The sequence below is a fragment of the Mandrillus leucophaeus genome, unplaced genomic scaffold, assembly GCF_000951045.1.
Source record: "Mandrillus leucophaeus isolate KB7577 unplaced genomic scaffold, Mleu.le_1.0 Scaffold314, whole genome shotgun sequence".
Taxonomy (NCBI): Eukaryota; Metazoa; Chordata; class Mammalia; order Primates; family Cercopithecidae; genus Mandrillus; species Mandrillus leucophaeus.
In genome coordinates, this window is record NW_012103299.1 from 2016999 (window position 1) to 2023591 (window position 6593).

General features: G+C 48.6%; 1 protein-coding gene across 1 annotated transcript in view; it reads left to right on the forward strand.

Moving 5' to 3' along the window:
• Positions 1–6593, forward strand: part of STK10 (serine/threonine kinase 10) — a 167303-nt gene that overhangs the window by 90900 nt on the left and 69810 nt on the right. The gene's annotated exons all lie outside the window — the stretch shown is intronic.

Sequence of the window (6593 nt, forward strand, 5' to 3'; positions counted from 1 at the left end):
TATTTTTAGTAGAGACGGGGTTTCACTGTGTTAGTCAGGACGGTCTAGATCTCCTGACCTCGTGATCCGTCCCCCTCGGCCTCCCAAAGTGCTGGGATTACAGGCGTGAGCCACCGCGCCCGGCCAGTATTATAGTTTTTAATGTGAAAAATAATGAGTTTCTAATAAGCAACATAACTTTGGTAATCAGAAAACACACACACACGCACACACACACGAGAGTAGCTAGAGTCCTGTACACAATTTGGAATAAGACCCACAAAAAGGAGAATTAAAGTCCCTCCTAATCCTGCCAGAATAAACCACCACTCGCCGTGGGCTTCCCTCCAAGTCTTTTTTTTGTCTGCAGAAAAGTCGGATCAGATAGTGGGAAAGAGCACAGCTGGGTGACCTTCTGCACGTTACTTAGTCTCTCTTAACTTAAGCTTCCTTATCTGTAAAACGGGAGTCATAATTTTCCCTGCCTTAAGGGCATAGATATAAATGATGTGTAGGAATAGATACGCACATGATATGCATAAGTTTCTTTGCACAGTGCTATGCATGTGGTAAGTTCTCAGTAAATATTAGTTTTTCTTTTTTTGAGATGGAATTTCGCTCTTGTTGCCCAGGCTGGAGTGCAGTGGCACAATCTCGGCTCACCGCAACCTCCGCCTCCCGGGTTCAAGCAATTCTCCTGCATCAGCCTCCTGAGCAGCTGGGATCACAGGCGTGCGCCACCACGCCCGGCTAATTTTGTATTTTTAGTAGAGAGGGGGTTTTTCCATGTTGGTTTTTATCTTGAACTCCTGACCTCAGGTGATCTGTCCACCTCAGCCTCCCAGAGTGCTGGGATTACAGGCGTGAGCCACCGTGTCTGGTGACAATATTAGTTTTTATAAGATAAACTAGGTTCATTATATATATACAGTTTCCTAGTCTGGTTTTTAACATTGAATATCAGCGTATTCCTCCATATCCTTAAAGAGTCCTCAGAAACATGATTATTTTCGTGTTTTTCTTGTACCCATTTCTTGTACAAAATGTAATTTACCTATCAGAGCCCTGAGGAAAGCCCTGAATTGGATACTTAGGTTTCTCATGAGGTTTATCATCTTTACTAAATCATGCAGTGATGATTGTGCTTGTTCATGGATCTTTGAGTCTCTTTCTGTAACATACCTTGAAGAGGGATTCTCAGAAGCAGAGTGCTGGGTGTGTGCTGTGAGTCGGGGTTTTGTTCATCCTGTAGCCGGCGTGCTCTCCGTGCCGGTCGCACCAGTTGACACACCCCCAGTGGAGTGTGCAGTTCTCTTTTCACCACATCCTGGCCCCTACTGGGTTTTACTTAATAGAGAAAAAACAAAAAACCCACAAAACCAAAAAACTCTGCTACATATGCATTTCAGTTTTTTTAAACCATAGAAACAATACACTCTATCAAAAACATTTTGAAGAATAAAAGTGGGCCGGGCGCGGTGACTCACGCCTGTAATCCCAGCACTTTGGGAGGCCCAGGCAGGTAGATCACCTGAGGTCAGGAGTTTGAGACCAGCCTGACCAACATAATGAAACCCCGTCTCTACTAAAAATACAAAATTTGCCGGGCGTGGTGGTGCATGCCTGTAATCCCAGATGCTTGGGAGGCTGAGGCAGGAGAATTGCTTGAACCCGGGAGGCGGAGGTTGCAGTGAGCCAAGATCATGCCATTGCACTCCAGCCTGGGCAAGAAGAACGAAACTCCACCTCAAAAAAAAAGAATAAAAGTGTGTAAAGTGGCCGGGCGCGGTGGCTCACGCCTGTAATCCCAGCACTTTGGGAGGCCGAGACGGGCGGATCACGAGGTCAGGAGATCGAGATCACAGTGAAACCCCGTCTCTACTAAAAATAAAAAAATTAGCCGGGCGCGGTGGTGGGCGCCTGTAGTCCCAGCTACTCGGGAGGCTGAGGCAGGAGAATGGCGTGAACCCGGGAGGCGGAGCTTGCAGTGAGCCGAGATCCCACCACTGCACTCCAGCCTGGGCCACAGAACTAGAGTCCGTCTCAAAAAAACCAAAAAAAACAAACAACAAAAAAAAAGTGTGTAAAGTGAAAAATGTAAGGTCCCTTCTGTGCACTGCCTCCACCAAAATCCCACTTCCAGGGAGATGAACATTAAGTTTGATGTGCAAACTTCCAGACCGGGGTGTGTGTGTGTGTGTGTGTGTGTGTATGCACATGCATGCAGACATGTACACACAATATGCATATGTGTTAATTCTTTTAAAGATAATCTACTGGAGTACCTTCACTTGGATCATTTCTGGAATCATGTTACACATTTTATAAGACTCATCGGTCACTCAGCAACATCTTTGGGACATGTATTAGGGATAAACTTCCAAGTTAGTCCATACAAATACAGCCTCATTCTTTTTAAGAGCTGCATGTTATTTCGTAGCTGGGGTGAACCACAATTTATCTAACCATTCAGCAACGAAGCTCCAGCAACACTTTGGATGATTTCCAGTTTTTCATTCTTTTTGGCTGTTGCTTTTATAAGCATCCATATATATTATAGATCTGGTTTTGGAGATGGATTTCTACAAATAGAATTGCTGGCAAACAAGTTTTTAAAACCCAGTTTTATTTTTTACATAGATGAGTAAAGGCACTTTAGCAAATTCTGTCTGTTTATTCATGAGCATGCTCATTCGATAAACCTGTTGAGTGCTTCCTGCTCCAGATACTGTGCCAGGGATACAACTGTGGACACAGCAGAAATGATCTCTTTCTTTATGGAAATTATAGCCGAGAAAGGGAGATTTCCCATATCTCCGCTGCCCTTGTCTCTAACACATTTTAAAATGGGAGGAGAAGGGGGAGTGTTTTCATCAGAAGAGACTGCATGGTGAAAATCCCTGTTGAATTGCTCCAAGGGCAGCCATCAGCTATCAAGGGACACCCCCCCATAAACTCTGTGCAGGGAGCAAACAGGCTCAGTTCTCTGGGCTGCAAGGTGGGGCTGCCCCGCTCTCCCAACTGGGCCCCATCATGTGGGCAGAAGGGGAAGTAGCAGCTACCTGAAGAGCTGGCCGGTGTGTGCCTGAGGGAGGGCCCTGGGGACCTGCGGTGTGTCATTGCACGTTGATGGTTTCTGTTTTTCCTCTCTCTCCTCAGGAAGGTATCAGCAGGGCCTCTGGTGGGGGAGTGGCCACCTTCTGGGATCCTCACCCTGGGCCCGAGAGGCAAGCACTGTTCCCAAAAGGTTTCTTGGGATGGGATGATGTGCTGGCCCTTGGTGGTGTTTGCGGGGGAGCCAGGGCCCCGAAGGTGGGGCCAGTTTCCCGTTCTTACCCTGGAGGCCCAGGGGAGCCTCCCGCCAGGTCATTAGCAGAGCCAGGCTCTACCTGGGTTTCCTGCTTTTCCGCCCCACTTGCAGTACCTGTTGGTCCTACCTCAGGAGGCTGAGGGCTCCCTGTCCCCTCTTGCTGGCTAGACTGTCCCCCGATATAGCAACTGCTGTCCAGTTAGCACTAACTGGGGCTCAGACGCCAGCTTTCCGTACCACTCCCAGGCGGTGGTGGGGGATCTTAGTTCAGCCTCAGCCTTGCACCGGCCTGAAAAAGGCTGGACTGGCTCATGGGCCGGTGAAATAATCACCATCATCTCACTTTTGCCACCAGTGGGCCTTGCAGCACAGTGCTTTATATTTGTCATTTAATCCTCAGGAAAACCTACGCAGTGGTTCTGTGGTATCACCCCCATGTCACAGATGGGGAAACTGAGGGTGAGGGTCACAGGCTTTGTAACTGCCCTGCCCCCTGCCTGTCTCCTGCCTTATCTGCTTCCACCCCCAGCCCCCTCCTTCCGGCCAGGCTGTGTCCTGTCCCCGCTGGTCCCTCCAGCCTGCTGTTTCCTGCCTCCCAGTCTGTTTGCAGTTTTCTCTGCCTGGAAATACCTCCCCCAGATCCTGAGTTTGTGTCTGAAGTAGCTCCCCACCCCACACCCCGGCACTGTGTTCCTTCACCCTGCCTTCTCAGCCCTGGGCCCTTCTCGCTGCCAGGCATTCGGGGGGTTTGCCAGGTGCCTGTCTCCACCATGGGGATAGCATGGGGCATGTCGGGCAGGACTTGGTCACTTTCATCTCTGTGCCTAGAACAGTGTCTGGCACATAATAGATGTCCAGTTAGTGCATGCTGAATAAAACTGTCCTTCCTCCCAGGCCCCCAGTCCTCCCTCCATGACTGTTCACTCGAGGTTGCGCCCCGTACTGCGCGCTCTCGAGTAGCCCCGCGCTCCTGTCTTCCCAACACTTTCCAATGTCAGGAGTAGATGTTTGTTTATTTGCTTACTCTCTGCTTCCCCAACTAAACTGTGGATTCCCCAAGGGTCCTCGTTGTATTCTCTGATCCCGGCTGGTGTCTCGCTCCTGGTGGAGCTTGGTGAGCACGTGAATGAATGGGTGAGTGGACAGTGAAGCAGAAGAGCAGAGGCTGGAGCCAAGTTCTCCCATATTCAGGCCCAGCCTCTTGGCATTGTGCTGCCTCCTCGTTTCAAATTGCGAGTCTGAAAGGAGCTCCTGGATACAGCTCAAGACCAGGCACAGGTGCCCAGGGTGGCCAGAAGTTGTCACAATGCTGCAGCTTCTTGGGATGAATTGTCCAAAGGCAGCCATCAGCTCGCAGGGGACACCCCTCAAATTCCATTCCGGGAGTTTCAAATGGAGCATCCCGGGTTCTCTCCAAGTTTGTTTCATTCTAAATCTAGTTTTCAGTCAAGATGAAACTTCGCCCCAGGAGGCAGGAGCCCTGGAGAAAATTTCTCTTGGTATCCCTGAATTCTTCTCTTGCGGTGGGTGTGTGAGGAAAGACTGATAGTGTTGGAGGGCATGTAAAGATGCATCTTATTGGCTGGGCCTGGTGCCTCACGCCTGTAATCCTAGCATTTTGGGAGGCCAAGGCAGGAGGATTGCTTGAACCCAGGGTTTGAGACCAGCCTGGGCAACATAGAGACTCCATCTCTACAAAAAAATACAAAAATGAGCTGGGTGTGGTGGCATGCAGCTGTAGTCCCAGCTACTTAGGATGCTGAGGTGGGAGGATTGCTTGAGCCTGGGAGGTTGAGGCTGCAGTGAGCCATGATTGCACCACTACACTCCAGCTTGGGTGACAGGGTGAGACCCTGTCATGGAAAAAAAAAAAAGTTTTCATTTATTTTTGCTAGTCCTGCAAATAATACACATTTATCATAGCAAAGTTGTGGAAGTCTCACCGCCCACAGACAGCCATTTAAGTAGTGTGGTGTTTCCTCCAAGTCAGTTCAGTGTGTATTTTTGCCCTTTTTGGGGTGAGAGGGGCATAATTCTGACCAGACAATATAGTCAACTGTATATCACCCTTCTCCCCACTTAACCTTATACAGTAATATAAATAGTAATCAATAAAGTCAGGTGCAGTGGCTCACGCCTATAATCCCAGCCCTTTGGAAGGGCAAGGCGGGTGGATCTCCTGAGGTTAGGAGTTCGAGACCAGCCTGGGCAACATGGTGAAACCCCATCTCTACTAAAAATACAAAGATTTGCCAGGCATGGTGGCGCATGCCTGTAATCCCAGCTACTCGGGGAGCTGAGGCATGAGAATCGCTTGAACCCGGGAGACAGAGGTTGCAGTAAGCCAAGATTGCGCCATTGCACTCTAGCCTGGGTGACAGAGCAAGACTCCATCTCAAAAATAAATAAATAAATAAAAACAAATAGTAATCAATAAATACCGCCCAGGTTGGAGCGCAGTGGCACAGTCCTGGCTCACTGCAGCCTCTGCCTCCTGGGTTCAAGCGATTCTCTCACCTCAGCCTCCCAAGTAATTTGGACTATAGGCACATGCCAGCACACCTGGCTAATTTTTTTTTTTTTTTTTTTTTGAGACAGAGTCTCGCTCTGTCGCCCAGGCTGGAGTGCAGTGGCCGGATCTCGGCTCACTGCAAGCTCCGCCTCCCGGGTTCATGCCATTCTCCTGCCTCAGCCTCCCAAGTAGCAGGGACTACAGGCGCCCGCCACCACGCCCGGCTAGTTTTTTGTATTTTTTAGTAGAGACGGAGTTTCACCATGTTAGCCAGGATGGTCTCGATCTCCCGACCTCGGGATCCGCCCGTCTTGGCCTCCCAAAGTGCTGGGATTACAGGCTTGAGCCACCGCGCCCGGCCTGCAACAGTATTTGTAAGAGCAAGAAATCAGAAGTGATCCAAGTGTATGTACTTCAGTAGAGGATTAAATAGGTTATGGTGCTATCAAACAGTGGAATCTTTTTCACCTGTTGAAATTAAGTTGCAGAAAATGTGTAATCTCTTACAAAGATGTATAATACATACTTTGAAGGGGAAAAGTGACTGCAAAATAGCATGTTTAATCTGATTACATATTTTAAAGTAGCAAATACATAAAAATTAAGTATATGTAATTTTTGTCTGTTTCTACTTATACATAATTTTTAGGTAGGGCATGTTGGCTCACACCTGTAACCCCAGCACTTTGGGAGGCGAAGGTGATGGGATTGCTTGACCAGGCATTCGAGACCAGCCTGGGCAACATCGTGAGACCCTGTCACTGTAAAAAAAATTGTTTTAATTAAAAAAAA